Genomic DNA, 18,773 nt, shown 5'->3' with positions numbered 1-18,773 from the left:
GAACCCAAGTAAAGCTTTTGTTCTTTCAGGAAGCTAATAAAACCCATGAAAAACTAAAATACACCATCTAGTCTGTGTTTAGTGAGACAAACACCTTGCTAAGGCTTGAAAGATGTTCTCTCTTCCTTTATCCCCTGCTGTAAGAGGAACTTGTTATTCAAGTTGTTATGCCCAGTTCTCAGTGTCCCCAGTGACCACTAAGGAGAACCAAACACGCATGCAAAAGGCAAAGAGCTTTATTTCCGGCTTAAGCTCAGACTCTTGACTTCACCAGCACAGTGGATCCATACAAGAGCCCTGAATAGCAGGAGGGCAGGGTTTTTATAGGGATTTGAACAAGGAAGTAGGGGGCAGTTACATGATTGGTAGGTTTAAACAGTAACTGTACTTGTATTCTTTTGATTGGCTGCGGCACAGAGGCAGAAGGGACAAGTCTTGGGCATGCCTGGACGTGTCTAGGGGCTGACTCAGGTCCTCTGCCTAAGCGAGAATTTGAAACTTAGGCCTAGCCAGGGCAACACCTTACTTAAGGCTGTCATGACACCAGTCCAGTTTCTGGGTCTTTCAAAGTTAATCAGTGAATTAAGGCTCAGAGAGGCTAGACAAAATATGAGAATCCATAGAGACAAGAAAGTACAATGCTAAATAAATATATGCAAATATTATATGCCAATTAATTTTAAATATGTAAATAAATAAGGAAAATTTTAAACTATATTTCTATTTTCTTTTCACTATGCCAGGTACTCTGTACATCATCATTTATGTGCTGGGTTTCTGATACCTATTCTTCCCAACCTTGTTTGTATTCTGAAGCCCTCCACCTCATGTGAGGGGCTTGTATTCTTAAGTCCCCCATCCCATGTGAGGGGTTTGTATTCTGAAGTCCTCCTCCATATGAGGGGCTTGTATTCTGAAGTTGTCTTTCCATGATAGAGGCTTGTATCTGGAATCCTTCAACCCATATGAGGGGTTTATATTCTGAAGACCTTCACCTCATGTGAGAGGCTTATATTCTGAAGTGTTTCTTGCCATGGGAGGTGCCTGTATTCTGAACTCCTCTACTCCTGGAGAGGAACTTGTATTCTGAAGTACCCCATTCCCTGTGAGGGGCTTGTATTAAGAAGTCCTTGTACCCATGTGAGAGGCTTCTATTCTGAAGTCCAGGTAAGGGGCTTGTATTTTGAAGTCTGGTACTCTATATGAGGGGCTTGTATTCTCAAATCCTCCATCCCATGTGAGGGGCTTCTTTTCTGAATTACTCTACTCCAGATGAGGGGCTTGAATTCTGATGTCCTCCACTTCATGTGACAGGTTTGTATTCAGAAGTCTTCCTGCCAAGTAAAGAGCTTGTATTCTGAAATCCTCCTCTATGTGAGGGGCTTGTAGTCTGAATTCCTCCACCCCCTGTGAGGGGCTTATTGCCTAAATCCTCCTCCCATGTCAGAGGCTTTTATACTGAAGTCTTCCACCCCATGTGAGCTGCTTCTATTCAGTAGTCCTCCAGTGTAAGGAGCTTTAATCTCAGCCTTAGGGAAACTGAGATAAGAGGATCACTGTGAGTTCCAGGCCAGCCTGGGCTAGAGTGAGAGTGTCTCAGAAACAACTACAAACAAAGCCAGAGGAGGAGGAAGAGACTGTCTCACTTGAAGGAATCCCAGCAATGGCAGCCCCTCTTCTAAGTACTCAGAACTTCTCTGGACACTTATTTAATGGTCTAGGGACATCTGAGATGGCCTCTATCTCCCCATGACTGTGATAAAATTACACTTTCTTGAGATACACCATTTTAAAGCATCCAGCCCAATTTTATCTGCCCTAGTTTGTCAACATAATGCCCAGCTTGAGCCTTTTGAGTCACACTATTAATCTCAGCAACCACACTGGCACTGGTATTTGAAAAATGTCCACTGAGATTCTTGCTTTCTACACAAAGGTGAATAAGTAGTTACTGTGTATGGGAAAGCTTGTCCTTTCACCTCTTTGGGGAGCTAAAACGCACAAGGACTTCTGGAGCCTCAAACTGAGTTGGAATCTCAGCGCAGAACATTTCTCAGAAGCCAGCAAGTCAGTTCATTCCACTCCATGGCCTACAGCCCCAGATGGAAAAGCTGGTGTTTTGCCTCCCTTAACAAACTCTGGTCTAATTCTTTATAGACAATATTGATGGTATTTTCCAGCAGGGTGCCTTGCCCTCTCTCTCTAGGCTGGGTGTGAGTAGACCAGCAAAATTAAGGCAATTAGACCCTCTATCTCCCAGGAGTATTCCTCTAAAGTGAGACAACTAACCGAATTAGCTGTTGGAACTTATACAGTCCAGGAGTTCTGTTCTAGATGTGGAGTCTTCCCTTTGGTTTTATTAGCTTCTCTAGTTGATATTACTTACTCAGATACAATAACAAAGTAGCCCAGCTTAAACAGCAGAGATTTATTTTCTCACAGTGCAGGAGGCCAGAAGTCCAAGACCCAGGAGCCAACAGAGCTGGTGTCTTCTGAGGACTCTCCATTTGGCCTACAGAAGGCCGGGTCACCTTTCCACTTTTTCCTCTTCCCATGGGACACGATCCAATTGGATTAGCACCCCACCTGCTTTTGGCTTTGGTTGTCTTGGCAAAAGCACCATCAAGCCTGGCCTGGAAGTGCATGCACCTGAGGTCCCCAGCTTCAGGAGACTAAGATAGGAGAGGCAATAGAGCTCAAGAGTTCCAAGGTCAGGACGGGCGGGCGAGGCAGGCCCCGGGCGCCTCGCCCTCGCTCCGCTCTCCCCGCCCCCGCGCGGGCCGCGGGCTGGGCTGGGCCGGGTCGCCGCGGGCCCGCTGGGCGGCCATGGCGGCGGGCGCCGGGGCCTCGCTGGCTGGAGGCGCTGGGCGAGCCGCTGAGCGCGGCGCAGCTAGGCGGCTGGAGGACCACCGCTACATCGCGGCGGGCGTGTCCCTGCTCGAGCCGCCGCTGCAGCTCTACTGGACCTGGCTGCTCCAGTGGATCCCGCTCTGGCTGGCCCCCAACACCATCACCCTCGTCGGCCTCCCCATCAACCTGCTCACCGCGCTCCTGCTCATCTCCTACTGCCCCACGGTCACCGAGGAGGCACCATACTGGACATACCTTTTATGTGCCCTGGGACTCTTTATCTACCAGTCAGTGGATGCTATTGATGGGAAACAAGCCAGAAGAACAAATTCTTGCTCTCCTTTAGGGGAGCTTTTTGGCCATCGCTGCGACTCTGTTTCCACAGTACTTATGGCCATTGGGGCTTCAATTGCTGTCCGCCTGGGAATGCATCCTGACTGGTTGTTTTTCTGCTCTTTCATTGGGATGTTCATGTTTTATTGTGCTCACTTGGCAGACTTATGGGTCAGGCATATTGAAAGTTGGGAAAGTGGATGTAACTGAGATTCAGGTGGCTTTAGTGATCGTCTTTGTGTTGTCTACATTTGGAGGAGCAACAATGTGGGACTACATGCTACCCATTCTAGAAATAAAATTGAAGATATTTCCTGTTCTTGGAGCAGTAGGTGGAACAATATTTTCCTGTTCCAATTATTTCCATGTCATCCTCCATACTGGTGTTGGCAAGAACGGATCCACTATCGCAGGCACCAGTGTCTTGTCACCAGGACTCCACATAGGAATAATTATTATATTAGCAACAATGATTTACAAGAAGTCTGCAACCAATGTATTTGAACAGCACCCTTGTCTTTACACACTAATGTTTGGATGTGTCTTTGCTAAAGTTGCACAAAAATTAGTGGTCATTTCTTCATTTGATGTGATGATATACTTTAGTGCTTTGTGTCTGCAAATTTCAAGACATCTTCATCTAAATATCTTCAAGACTTCATGTCATCAAGCACCTGAACAGGTTCACAAGCATATTGACTGACTAGTAGTCCAAGGAAAAGAGAAGCACTTAGGGGAGCCAATGAGTGAAGGCAATCCCCTATGCAGGAGGTTCAAGTTCTTTCTTCAAAGAATCATCAGAATAACATGTATTGAAGAGACTTGCGAATATTTTCCACCTCTTGCTGATGCTGTTTTATGAAAGGAGATATTAAACATGTTAATTTTTAGTTGAGTGTTATACATATTTCACCAAATAAACTATTTCCGTGCTTCTATTAAAAAAAAAAAAAAGAGTTCCAAGGTCAGACTCTGCAACATAACAATACCCCACAAAAAAGATGGAGTATCCCCAAATATAGTCACATTAGGGTTAAGACTTCAAGATATGACTGTAGGGAGTTGAGTCCATAGCATTTGCAATTTAAAAATCATTGTTAATAGCCGAGGATCACTGGCATAGCATGTGGGAGACCCTGCTATATCAGTTTGAAATGGGGTGCAGGGTTTCAGGAAGGTCCTTGAGCCCCAAACCCAAGGTTCATGTGTACTTTTCTTTTTTAATTTTTTCTGAGGCAAGCCCAACAGACTGACCTTTTTTTTTTTAATGTGAGAGATCACAAGTGGGAGCAAGAGTAGGAGAGAGAAAATTGATGCCTTTAGCCACTGTAATAGAACTCCAGATGCATGTGCCACCTAGTGCGCATGTGTGACCTTGCACACTTGCATCACCTTGCATTTGGCTTACGTGGGACCTAGAGAGTTGAACTTTGGTCCTTAGGCTTCACAGGCAAGTACCTTAACCACTAAGCCATCTCTCCAGCCCTTGTGTCTACTTTTTGGTGTTTTTTTTTTTTAATTTTTTGTTTATTTCTTTGAGAGTGACAGAGAGAAAGAGGCAGAGAGAGAGAGAATGGGCACGCCAGGGCCACCAGCCACTGCAAACAAACTCCAGATGTGTGCGCCCCCTTGTGCAACTGGCTAACGTGGGCCCTAGGGGACGAGCATTGAACCGGGGTCCTTAGGCTTCACAGGCAAGCGCTTAACCGCTAAGCCATCTCTCCAGCCCCTTTGTGTCTACTTTTAACCAAAGAGTTGAATAAAATAAGACTGAGAAGAATAATTATTAAATTATTTTATTTATTTAGGGAAGTACAGAACCAAGGGAAGGAAAATAAATTTATCCACATAGCCTGAGAACCCATGTGGTAGGCCTGGAAAAACTGTGGAGAGGACAGAAAAGAAAGTTCAAAGACTCCTGCCATGTGGAGAGCAGGAGTGGGGTCAAGAGCCCCCCCATGTGGAAAGTAATGGCTGGGGGTTCTCCCCTTTCCTCAGGCCAGCTGGGTTGAGACAAGGAGAAACCAGAAACTGAAGGTTCACCAGTGGACAAGCATTCCGGAGAGAGAGCTAGCCCTCTCCCCACAAACATATTTATAACTATATGGTGGTGAGTTTCACCTTCTGGCTCAGGTGAACCAGAGGGACAGCAATTGGTCTGGGCTAGGGGCTGTCTCAGGAAGAGGCTAGCCGTGATGCCAAGTTCTGGAGGCTGAACTTGACCAACCACAATGTCAGGATTTTCAAAACGAGACCTCCCTCCCAGGGAGGAGCCCAGGTATAGAAAAATAGGTTTAGGGAACTAGACAAGAGATAAGGAGTCAGATCATCCTTTGATGTCTAGCAAGTGTAGCCCTTCCTGCCTTTTTACTTTCAGGGGCCACCCTAACTGCCTGACAAATACACCTGACTCCCTGTCAGGTTTCTTTCTCATTGCTGGGACAAAATACCTGACCAGAAGCAACTTATATAAGGAAAGGGGTTTAATGTAGTTTACAGTTCCGGTGGGAAAACATGGCAGGCAGGACAGAGAAGACAGCATCACACTGCAATACCGTCAGGAAGCAAAGAGAAACAACTGCGAGCAGGTTAGAAAAGCTCAAGACCCTGCCTCAGTGACGTACTTCCTCCAGCAAAGCTCCTAAAAGTTCCCAGTCTTCCCAAACAGCACCACTTTTCCGAGGGTCAAATGTTCAAACACATGAGCCCATTGCGGGTGGGGGCCTTTTACATACAAACCACCACATCTGGGTTTGATCTCCAACACTGAAAAACAAACTCGTTGTCCTCCTAGTCCAGCATCCTCTGTCATTCAGTCCACCACTTAATGCATTTTCCACCCGGCTAGCTCCCATTTCTACTTCAGGGTTAAGGTTACTGGACACCCACCCTGGAGCTCCTTGACAGTGCTCACTCTCTGTGCTCACATGAAGAATACCAGGCAGGCCTGAAGAGATTGCTCAGTAGTCAAGGCATTCACCTACAAAGCCTAATAACCCATATTTAATTCCCCAGTACCCATGTAAAACCAGATGCACAGGGTGGTGCATGCATCTAAAACCTACCCATTCATTCATTCATTTTCTCTCTATCTCCTTGAAAATAAATAAATAAATAATATTTTTTAAAAAGATTGCCAGGTGTGAGTGGCAAAGGTATGCAGGGTCTGCAAAGGTTTGCAGGTCAAGGATCAGAACCTACAGAAGTCCATCCTGGGCTGGGGGAATGGTTCAGCAGTCAGAGAAGCTTGCTTGTAAAGCCTGTCAGCCTGACTCAATTCCCCAACACTTACATAAAACCACTCATGCCCAGACTTCTTTGCAACAAGAGACCCAAAGAAGTAAGGGCACAAACAATGCCCATGGCCTCTGCACATGCCCATATACACATAAGGACAGACATTCAAATAAGTAAATAAGTATTTTTTTTGAAAATCCACCCTTCTCACAGACACACTACCACATAAAGCTGTATTTGGCTACCATGATACACCCCTACCTAACTCCAGGTCCTCAGCTTATTTTTCTGAGTCTTTCTACTATACTTTACTATTATGTAATGAAATATGACATTTGATCAAAAGGGTGTTTTTTTTAACAGATTATATCCTTTCCCTTTTATTCCCTCTTTCCTGTTGTGGGGTCATGAAGGCCTCAGTCAATCCCAAAGGGACAGTGGGGAGACAGTGCCTCTGGGTATACCCACCCACTCTGTGGCTCTTACAATTTTTCCATCCCCTCTTCCACAACAATCCCTGAGCCATGGCAATCCTGTTGACTGTCTAATTTAGTGGTGAGTTCTTTGTAGCTTCTGGACTTCTGCTTTGATATGTTGTGCTTGATCACCTGTCTGCTACCATTAGCCTGGAGCTGGTTGTCAAGTTAGCAGTAAGAGCAGTGTTCATGGTGCCCCTTTACAGCAAGTTCTCCTAGGCCCTGGCTGAAGTAGAAGAGGAGGCAAGTCTTGTGGTGGGCAGTTGGTTATCTTCTTGTCTAATAAGATAGATCTCAACTGTACTCTGTTTTCTCTGCCATTTGTAAGATAGAGCAGATTCTCCAACAAAAAGTGAGAGCAGCTTGGGTTAAGGAGGGTATGCAATTTTATTTGAGAAATTGTTGATGTGCAAGCCCACTCTTCTCCAGAAAGCAATGGGGGCTTCTCTCTGAAGTCTGAGTCCCCCACTATGAGACGCTGACTTGGTTTCCAGTACTGGGTATGAATTCCCTCCCATTGAGTGGGACTCATGTCCAATCAGACAACAGCTGGATACCTGCAGAGGCTGTGCGCCACTGCTGCTCAGGCGCGTACTTGTCTGGCCGGTTGATTTCATAGTCTTTAAGATCTCCTTCTCCTCCTCTTCCTCCTTCTTTTTTTTTTTGTTTTTTTGTTTTGTTTTGTTTTGTTTTTTTTAAGGTAGGGTCTTGCTCTAGCCTGGCTGACCTGGAATTCACTCTGTAGTCTCAGGACGGCTCTACCATGTCTGGCTCTCCCCTTCTTATTCATGCTGTTGGTGACCATTTACTTCCAGCCACTCCCATAGTACTTTCCAATACCATTCGTGCTAACCAGGAAGGAGGTAGTTTCCCTTTCAGTTCCAGCAGAGTAATCTGATCTCCTATGACCATGGCCTGTGGTGTCTTCAGAAATAGGGTCTTACTGCTGGGCGTGGTGGCGCACGCCTTTAATCCCAGCACTTGGGAGGCCAGGCCACCCTGAGACTACAGAGTGAATTCCAGGTCAGCCTGGACCAGAGTGAGACCCTACCTCAAAAAAACAAAAATAATAAAAAATAAAAAAAATAAAGTCTTACCTTTTAGCTCTGGCAGGTGACCAAGTGTTTTGTCAATGGCCTACATTGTTTTGGGGACCTCATGTGTCCCCCTGGCCAGCAGATCACTGCAGGAGGCAACCCAACTCTGAGCCTAGGTCTAACCAGCCAGAGTCCAGAGTCCAGAGTTTTAAGGGTAAGCTTTATCCACTTTCTGTCCAGACTGTCTCCCGTCCCCCTTTATTGGTGGTTATATCTTATAGAAGGCTAGTCAGTTAGGATTTCTGTGGGACTGATTCGTGTTGCCTTAACTGTTGTGTAATTCCCTCCCCACCTCCTACCCACAATCCTTCCAAGACTCCCCCACCCCCAATATTTTGTGCTCATCTAATTTATCAAGTCATTCCTCTTCTCTCGTCATAGTTCTTCTCTCGACTGGTCTCGTTCTTGTTTGATGCTTCCATTTCTGGTGCTGAATACTGTTTGCACTCATCTAATTGATTCCAGTTAGAAATCACAGATGAGAGAGTACATGTGGCATTTGACTTTCTGTGCCTGCATGACCTCACTTAGAATGATTTTCTTCCAATTCCATCCATTTACTGGTAACTTTTTTAATTGACAACTTCCATAATTGTAAACAACATCCCATGATAATTCCCTCCACCACCCCCCCACCTTCCCCTTTGAAACTCCACTCTCCTTCATGTCCCCTCCCCCTCTCAATCAGTCTCTTTTATTATGATGTCATGATCTTTTCCTCCTACTATGATGGTCTTAGGTAGTGTCAGTCACTGTGAGGTCATAGATATCCAGGCCATTTTGTGTCTGGAGGAGCAGGTTGTAAGGAGTTCTATCCTTCCTTTGGCTCTTACATTCTTTCTGCCACCTCTTCCGCATTCAACCCTGAGCCTTGGAAGGTGTGATAGAGATATTTCAGTGCTGCTCACTCCTCTGTCACTTCTTCTCAGCACCATAGTGCCTTCTGAGTCATCCCAAGGTCACTGCCGTCTGAAAAGAGAAGAACCAAAAATGAGAGTAGCATTAATATATGGGTATGAACATTAAGAGAAGTGCTTACTGGGCAGTTTGGTGAGCATAGTATATACATTTAGTCATATAGCAACAGACATTACACCCCTAAGGCTCATGACTACCCCTGTGGTAGGTTTTCAGAATCAGGGATGTATTCCCTCCCATGGAACAGGCCGCCAGTCAAATTAGAGGGCAGCTGGTCTCCCGCATAACTGACGTGTCAGTATTGCACCCGTTGGCTCATTTGGCCTGACTGGCCAATTATAAGGCTCGCAGTGTTCATTGTTGAGTATCTTCACTGGTGATTTCTCTCTCTCCCATTGAACTGCATGCAGAATGGCTTTTTCCAGCTTTCTGTCAGCTTGTCTACATGAAGGAGGTTTTTAGCTCAGTTCCAGCAGGATTTCTCAGCGACCTTGCAGCCCAAGTATGTGGAGTCTTCAGTAATAGGGTCTTACCATCCATTCATAGTGGGAAACCAAAGGCCTCGGCAATGGCCTGTAATATTTGGGGGACATCAGGGACCTCCCTGGCCAACAACTCACTGGAAGGTATCCCATCCCTGGCACTGAAAATTTTCTAGTAACAATCTGTGGCTCCTGAGTGTTCCTTTGTCCAAAAATGTAGGTTTCCATATGACTTATTTATATCCTCTTAGATTTTGATTAGTCCTCCCTCCACCTTTCCTTTACTCAATCTCTTACCCTGACCTCACTTAGGCCTTTCACCCCCATTAATCTCTTCTCCTACTTACATATATACAATACCATCCTATTAAGTCCCCCCTCACTCCTCTTCTATTCTCTTTATATCTGCTTTCTAGCTTAATGGCCTCTGCTACTGAGTTTTATTCCTACTCACATAGAAGTCCAAAAATTTGTAGCTAGAATCCACATATGAGAGAAAACATGTGACATTTGGCTTTCTGGGCCTGGGTTATAATACTTTCCAGATCCATCCACTTCCCAGTAAATTTCATAGCTTCATTTTCCTTTACTGCTGAATAGAACTCCATTATGTAAATGTACCACATCTTCATTATCCACTCATCAGTTGAGGGACATCTAGGCTGGTTGCATTTCCTAGCTATTGTGAATAAAGCAATAATAAACATGGTTGATCAAGTATCTCTAAGGTAGTGAGACAAGTCCTTATGATATATGCCTAGGAGTGCTATACCTGGGTCATATGGTAGATCTACTTTTAGCTGTCTCAGCAACCTCCACACTAATTTCCACAATGGCTGGACCAGATTATATTCCCACCAACAGTGTAGGAGGGTTTCTCTTTTTCCATATCATCACCAGCATTTATGGTCATTTGTTTTCATAATGGTAGCCAATCTGACAGGAATGAGATGGAATCTCAATGTAGCTTTAATCTGCATTTCCCTGATGTAGAACATTTTTTAGATGCGTATATGCCATCTGTATTTCTTCTTTTGAGAACTCGCTATTTAGTTCCATAGCCCATTTTTTAATTTTTTTGTTTGATTTCTTATTATTTAATTTTTTGGGTTCTTTGTATATCCTAGATATTAATCCTCTGCCGGATGTATAGCTGGCAAAGATTTTCTCCCATTCTGTAGGTTGCCTCTTTGCTCTATTCATAGTGTCCTTTGCCATAAAAAAGCTTTGTAATTTCATGAGATCCCAGTGGTTAATCTGTGGTTTTATTTCCTGAGCAATTGGGGTTAAATTCAGAAAGTCTTTGCCAATACCAATATGTTGAAGGGTTTCCCCTACTTTTTTCTCTAGCAGTTTCAGAGTTTCAGGTCTGATATTAAGGTCTTTGATCCATTTGGCCTAAATTCTTGTGCATGGAGACAGATAAGGATCTATTTTCATCCTTCTACAGATACATATCCAGTTTTTCCAGCACTGTTTGCTGAAAGGACTATCTTTTCTCCAAGAGTATTTTTGGCATTTTTGTCAAATATCAAGTGGCTATAGCTACCCAGACTTACATCTGGGTCCTCTATTCTGTTCCATTGATCCATATGTCTGTTTTTATACCAGTACCATGCTGTTCTTGTTACTATGGCTCTGTAATGTAAGTTAAAATCAAGTATGGTGATACCACCAGCCTTATTTTTGTTGCTCAGAATTGTTTTAGATATTCGAGGATTTTGTGCTTCTCAATGCAGTTTTGGATTGTTTTTTCTATTTCCATGAAGAATGTCATTCAAATTTTGATGGGGATTAGATTAAATATGTAGATTGCTTTTGGTAAGATTGGCATTTTCACAATATTGATTTTTCTGACCCAAGAATATGGGATGTCTTTTCATTTCCTAGTGTCTTCTGCAATTTCTTGCTTGAGTGTTTTAAAGTTTTTATTGTAGAGATTCTTCACTTCTTTGGTTAAGTTTATTCCAAGGAACTTTATTTTTTTTGATGCAATTGTGAATGGAAGTTATTCTCTGATTTCATCCTCTGTGTGTTTGTTGTTAGCATATAGGAAAGCTACTTACTTCTGTAAGTTTATTTTGCATCCTGCTCCATGGCTATCAGTGTTTATCAGCTCTAACAGTTTGCTGGTAGAGTCTTTCAGGTGAATCATGTCATCTTAAAATAATGATAACTTGATCTCTTCCTTTCCAATTTGTAACCCTTTTATTTGTATCTCTTGCCTTATTGCTATGGCTAAGACTTCTAGTACTATATATTTACTGGTAATTTTTTTTGTTTAATTTTTTTTCTTACTGCTGAGTAGAATTCCATTGTGTATATGTACCATATTTTTGTTATCCATTCTTCAGTTGATAAGCAGCTGGGCTGATTCCAGTTCTAATTCTTGTGGAGAGAGCAGCAACAAACATGGCTGAACAAGCATCTCTGCAGTAGAGTAGAGTCTTTCGGGTATATGCCCAGAAGTGGTATTTCTGGATCTATTTTCAACTTTTTCAGGAGTCTCCATACTGATTTCCATCATGGTTGCATAAGTTTGCATTCCCACCAGTAGTGGGTAGGGGTTCCTCTTTCCCCACAGCCTAGCCAGCATTTGTTGTCATTTGATATTTTAATGACTGCCATCCTTTCTGAAGTGAGATGGAATCTCAAAGTTGTTTTGATTTGCATGTCTCTGATGATTGAAGATGTTGGACATCTATCTTTTTAAGTGTATAATGGCTATTTGAATTTCTTCCTTTGAGAATGCTCTATTCAAATCTCTAGCCCATTTTTTCAGTGGGTTATTTGATTTTTTTGTTGCTGAGTTTTTTGAGGGTCCTTTGGTAAATTTTAGATATTAGCCCTTTGTCAAAGGTTAGCTAATGAAGATTTTCTCCCATTCTGTAGGATGCATATTGACTCTGCTGATGGTTTGCTTGTCTGTACAGCAGCTTTTTAGTTTCAAGAGGCCCCAGTGGTTGAGTGCTTGTCTAATTTCCTGTGCTACTATGGTCTTACTCAGGAATTCTTTCCCTAACCCTATATCATGGAGTGTACTCCCTGTTTTGTTGTTGTTGTTGTTCTAGTTGTTTTATAGCTTTGGGTCTTATATTGAGGTCCTTAATCTATTTAGAATTGACTTTTGTGCAGAAGAAGTGGGTCTAATTTCATTCTTCTACATGTGGTTATCCAATTTCTCCAACACCACTTGTTGAAGATGCTGTCTTTTCTTCAGTGTGTGGTTTTGGCCCCTTTGTCAAAGATGAAGTTGCTGCATTTGCTTGGATTTAGAAATGGTTCCTCTATTCTCTTCCATTGGTCTATATGACTGTTTTGTGCCAATGCTATGCTGTTTGAGTTATGGCTTTGTAGTACATCTTGAAATCAGGTATAGTGATATCTCCAGATTTGTTTCTTTTGTTGATATTTTTTGGTTATGTGAGGCCTTCTCTTCTTCCATATGAGTGTTGAGAACATTTTTTAATTATATTATTTATTTATTGAAGAGAGAGAATATGAGTGGGCATGCCAGGACCTCCAACCACTGCAAATGAACCCCACGTGCCACCTTGTGCATTTGGCTCACATGGGTAATGAGGAATCAAACCTGGGTTCACAGGCAAGTGCTTTAACTGCTAAGCCATCTCACCAGCCCAAGACTATTTTTTTCTATCTCTGTGAAGAATGCTGCTGGGATTTTTATTGAAATTGCATTGAATCTATATAACAATTTTGGTAGGATGGTCATTTTCACAATATTAATTCTTCCAATCCAGGAGCATGGGAGACTTTCCCATGTTTCTTGTATCTTCCTCAGTTTCTTTCCTCAGTGCTTTTATGTTTTCATTGTACAGGTCTTTCACTGCCTTGGATAATGATATTTCAACGTATTTATGTGGCTATTGAAAATGAGGTAGCATCACTTACCTCTCCTTTATATGGTTACCTTTGGTATATAAGGAAGGCTACTGATTTTTATGTATTGATTCTGTATCCTGCCACTTTACTAAAAGAATTTATCACTTTTAGATAAATTTATCATTTTAGATTAGTGGAATCTTCTGTGTCACTTATATATAAGATCATGTCATCTGCAAATTGGACTAGTTTGAATTCTTCCTTACCAATCAATATCCCTTTTATTTGTTTCTCTTGTTTTATTGCTTGAGCTAAAATTTTAAGTACTGTTGAAAAGCAATGGTGACAGTGGGCACCTCTGTCTTGTTCCAGACCTTAATGGGAATGCATCAAGTTTTTCCCCATTTAGTGTGATCTGGGCCTTAGGTGCTTTGTAAATAGCCTTCATTATCTTGATATGGTCCCTCCATGCCAAGTATCTCCAGTGTTTTGATCAAAAAAGGGTGGTATATTTGGTCAAAGACCTTTTCTGCAGCTATTGAAATAATCATGTGATTCTTGTGCTTATTTATATGGTGAATTACATTAATTGATTTCTGTATGTTGAACTATCTGTACATCCCTAGGATGAAACCTACTTAATAGAGGTGGATGATGTTTTTAATGTGTTCTTGATTTCAGCTTGCAAGGATTTTATTGAGCATTTTTACATCTAAGTTCATTAGGGATATCAGTCTTTAATTTTCTATTTTTGTTAGGTCTTTGTCTGGTTTAGGTATTAGAGTAATGCTGGCTTCATAGGAGTTTGGAAGCATTTCCTCTCTTTCAGTTGTGTGAAATAGTTTGGGGAGACGTGGTTTCAGTTCTAGAATGAAGGTTTGGTAAAACTCAGCAGTGAATCCATCAGGGCCTGAACTTTTTGTTGTTGTTGTTGTTGTTGTGAGATTTTAATTATTTTTTTAAATTTCATTGGAAGTAATAGGTTTGTTTAGGATGCCTATGTTTTGGATTCTGTTTTGGAAGGTAATAATGGTCAAGGAATTCACCCATTTCTTCCAAGTTTTCCAGTTGTGTAGAATACAGGTTTTTGAAATATGTTCTGATGATTCTTCTAATTTCATTGGTGTCAGATATGATGTCTTATTTTCATTTCTAATCTTGCTGATTTGAGTGTTCTTTTTTTGTCTTTTGATAATACTGGCCACTGGCTTATCAATCTTGTTTATTTATTTTTTTTTTTTTTTTGAAGAACAAGCTCTTCATTTCATCAATCTTTTTAACTGTTTTCTTTATTGTCAGTTTGTTGATTTCAGCTTTGATCTTGATAATTTCTTCCCATCTGGTAGTTTTGAGCTTGGACTGTTTTTGCCTTTCTAGAGCCTCCAAGTGCATACTTAAGTTATGAATTTGTGATCTCTTTTTAATGTAGGCATTTAGTGCTAGAAACTTCCCTTTTAAAACTGCCTTAATTGTGTCACATAAGTTTTGGTATGTTGTGTTTTCATTGTTGTTCAATTTGATACACTTTGTGGACTTCCTTTATGATTTCTTCAACAATCCATCATTGTTTAATAATGAACTGTTCAATCTCCAGGAGTTGGTGTGTTTTATGTTTTTACTGTTGGTATTGGTTTCTAGTTTTGATACATTGTAGTCAAATATAATGCAGGCAATTATGTCAATTTTTCTGAATTTCTGTAAACATGCTTTATGCCCTAATATATGGTCTATTTTGAGAATGTTCCATGAGCTGCTGAGAATAATGTTCATTCAGTAGAATTAGGGTGGAATGTTCTATATATGTCTGCTAAGTCCATTTGATCTATGGCATTGTTTAGCTCCATTGTTTCCCTGTTTATCTTCTGTCTATTGAAAATAATGGGGTGATAAAGCCTCGTACCATTATTGTATTGGGATTTATATGTTTTATTGTGTAGTAAATTTTGTTTCATATAATTAGGTATTCCTATGTTTGGAGGGTATAAGTTTATGATTGTAGGATCCTCTTGTTGTATTGTTCCTTTGATGAGTATGAAATGACCTTCTTTATCTCTTTTGATTACTTTTGGTTTAAAGTCAATTTTGTCCAAGATAAGTAAGATAAGTTTTCTTGTAGATATCAAATGGTAGATCCAGCTTCCTTGATCAGAAGTTTAATTACAACACTATGCTAGTCAACTGTAGAATCTGCTACAGTGTGGTGTGGACCTACATACTTATTCCAGTGCCTCTCTGTGGCAGGTATTATGTGGATTTCCTGGTAGTCTAAAAGATCTTTCCAACCTTCTCCCTTTCCACTTCTACCATATGGACTAGAAAATCAAGCAGATGGAAGGGTATGGACATACTGTCATCAATGGCATGAAAGCAGGGGCATGTTTAGTATAACCCTGGGAAGGCTTTGGCAAACTGTTTGTGTTTGTTGGTTTGCTTATTTTAATAAAGAATACAAGAGCTATCCTTGGCTAAATTTCTTGTTACTGATTTAGCATCCCCTACCCCAGGCCCTTCTGGACTTTGGACATCATCACATAAGAGAACGAGGAACTACATTTCTCAGGTTCCCTACTCCCATATGGCTCTGAGTTTGAATCTGACATGAAAGCCATTTACCTTGAACCAGGTATAATGGTACATGCACATAATCCCAGCTCTCAAGAGGCTGAGGTAAAAGGATTGGAAGCTAAATGAGGCTATCTGAGCTATGTAGTGAGGAGAGAAATGGGTGGGGGAAAAGAGAGGAAGAGGAGAGGAGAGAAGAAAAGAGAGAGAGAGAGAGAGAAATACCTGAGATTTAATGGTTAAAGAGAGAGCAATGGCAAGCCAGCAGCCTTTTGTGGGTGGGGAATCAGAGTCTTTCTCAGAAGGCTAGTCCCATTTATTAGTGCTCTTCTTGTTGCTGTGGCAAAATACCTGACAAAAGCAGCTTAAGGAAGAAGGCTCATAGTTTTAGAGGACAGTCCATTAGGACAAGAAGGCCTGATGGTAAGAGCTTGAGGCAGCTGGTCACATTGCATCAGGAAATACAGAGACATGGATCCTAGTGCTCATCTGGCTTTCTTCTTTTTATGTAGCCCAAGTTCTGGCCCATGGAATGGTGCTGCCTACATCTTGAATTAACCCATTCTAGAAAATCTCTCACAGACATGTCCTTAAACCCTGTCAAGTAAATAACTGAGCTTAACTATCACACTCTCTACTCAATCCTCCTGCTTGCACCTCCCAAGTTCTGGGATTAGAAGTGTGCACCACTGTTGTCATCTGCCAGCATTCTGTTGCCAGTAGCAGCAAACTTATGAGCAAACATAGGCTTGTGGCAGATTCTATAGTTCTTATAAATGGCTTGCTCTGCTGTTTCAGTAAAGATGGTTGGCAGGAAATTGCTTAGGTGCTTATAGAACCTACTGGAAGTACTGTACTGGGCACCCCCCACTTTAGTGTAAGAGCCTCAGGTCAGTACAAGTGCCAATCATCTGAGTTCTCCTAGCTCTCCCAATGGTTAGATAAAATAATTATGTATATAAACATGCTTTCTGCTGATCTGGGGAGATGGCTCAGTACTAAAGTGTTTACCATATGTTGCAGTTAGCTCCTCATTGCTGGCAGAATGTACCCAATGAAAAGCAACTTATGGGGAGGAAAGGGTACATTTTGGCTTACAAACTCATGAAGAAGCTCCATTATGGCAGGAGGAAATGATGGCATGAGTATAGTGTGGACACCACCTCATGGCCAACATCACGTAGACAACAGCAGCAGAAGAATGTGCTAAACACTAGTAAGGGGAAACTGGCTATAACACCCATAATCCCACCTCAAGCAACACACTGTCTCCAGGAGACTCCAATTTCCAAATTGCTACCAGCTGGGGACCTATTATTCAGAGCACATAAGTTTATGGGGGACACCTGGATCAAACCACCATGACACACAAGCATAAGGACCTGAATTCAGATCCCTAGAATTCACATAAAGCAGGGTGCAGTGGCACATACCTTTAACCCCAATGTCAGGTAGGTAAAAACAGGAGCATCCCCAGGTCTTGCTGACTAGCCAATCTGGGTGAATCAGTGAGCTCCAAATTCAGTAAAAGACCCTGTCTCAAAAAAAAAAAAAACAAAGCCAGGCATGGTGAGGCACACCTTTATTCCCATCACATCACTTGGAGGTTGGAGGATTGCCATGAGTTTGAGGCCACCCTGAGACCACATAGTGAATTCCAGGTCAGCCTGGGGTAGAGTGAGACCCTACCTCAAAAAATCAAAAAAATGACAAAAAAGAAATTGAGAAAGATATCTGAAGCCAATCTCTGGCCTCCACATGCTATGAATACACAAGCATACACACACACACACACACACACACACACCACACGTAAAATACTGCTTCCTGTACGGGGTATAGAGAGGAACTTTTGGTTTCCTAATCAAATCTTAAGTGATATTTACAGAAGCTCTAGAGAAGCTCTATTTTAACCATGAGGAAAAGAATCACAAAGATGTCAACTTAGAAGACTTACCTCTGATCCACTGAACCAAGACAAGAAGTCACTGCATACAGACTTACCAATATTTAGAAAATTAGATCCTGGTTTGTATTGCTACTACTTGTAGCTTGATACAACTCTGATAAATCTTCCAATTTTAAATAATGAGTTAACATCAGGGAGAAAAGGACGAAAACAAGCATGAAGGAAAACACTCAATTACTATCCAGTTTTGTTCTGCTGATTAGCACCATCCATCAAATACATACCACAGTGACAGCAGAAACAATTCACTCGAAAATTCAGGGTGATGAGAAGTGTACAAACTATTGCATCTGTCTACTTACCCCTGGAGCAGATGTCTGCCCATCCTGTTCTGTGGCCAGTCGAGGAGCATAGAAGATATGATTTCTCTCTGAAATTAAGCAAACACAACCAGGAAAGTGGGGAAGATATCTGTGGAGAACATCATATAACCTTAAAATATTACAGTTTGGTAATTTTAGTTTCACACCATTTCAATCTTACCAAAAACAATCTATACATTTAATGCAGTTCCCATTAAAATTCCTATGGCATTCTTCCCAGAAATAAAAAAAAAAATCCTAAAATTCATTTGGAAGCACAAAAAAAAATCAAAGATCCAAAACAATTTTGAGCAACAAAAATAAGTCTGGTAGTATTGCCATGCCCGATTTTAAGCTATGTTACAAAGCCATTGTACCAAAAACAGCATGGTACTGGCACAAAAACAGACATGTAGATAAATGGAACAGAATAGAGGACACATATGTAAATCCAGACAGCTACTGCCATCTGATTTTTGACAAAAATGCCAAAAATATTCATTGGTGAAAAAACAGCCTCTTCAACAAGTGGTGCTGGGAAAACTGGATATCTATTTGTAGAAAAAAAAAAAAAAAAAATATATATATATATATATATATATATATATATATATATATATATATATATATATATCTCCTTGTCTTTCTCCATGTGCAAGAATCAAATCCAAATGGATCAGGGACCTTAATATCAGACCTGAAAC

At 41.5% G+C, this 18,773-nt stretch overlaps 1 pseudogene; it reads left to right on the top strand.

Annotated features, from left to right (window-relative positions):
* Positions 1 to 2,826: 2,826 nt before the first annotated feature.
* LOC101618034 lies at positions 2,827 to 4,119 on the top strand (annotated as a pseudogene).
* The last annotated feature ends 14,654 nt before the right edge of the window (positions 4,120 to 18,773 follow it).

The sequence above is a fragment of the Jaculus jaculus genome, chromosome 9 (genome assembly GCF_020740685.1).
Source record: "Jaculus jaculus isolate mJacJac1 chromosome 9, mJacJac1.mat.Y.cur, whole genome shotgun sequence".
Classification (NCBI taxonomy): domain Eukaryota; kingdom Metazoa; phylum Chordata; class Mammalia; order Rodentia; family Dipodidae; genus Jaculus; species Jaculus jaculus.
Note: the sequence above shows the minus strand (reverse complement) of the source record. Positions and strands in the feature narration are given on the sequence as shown.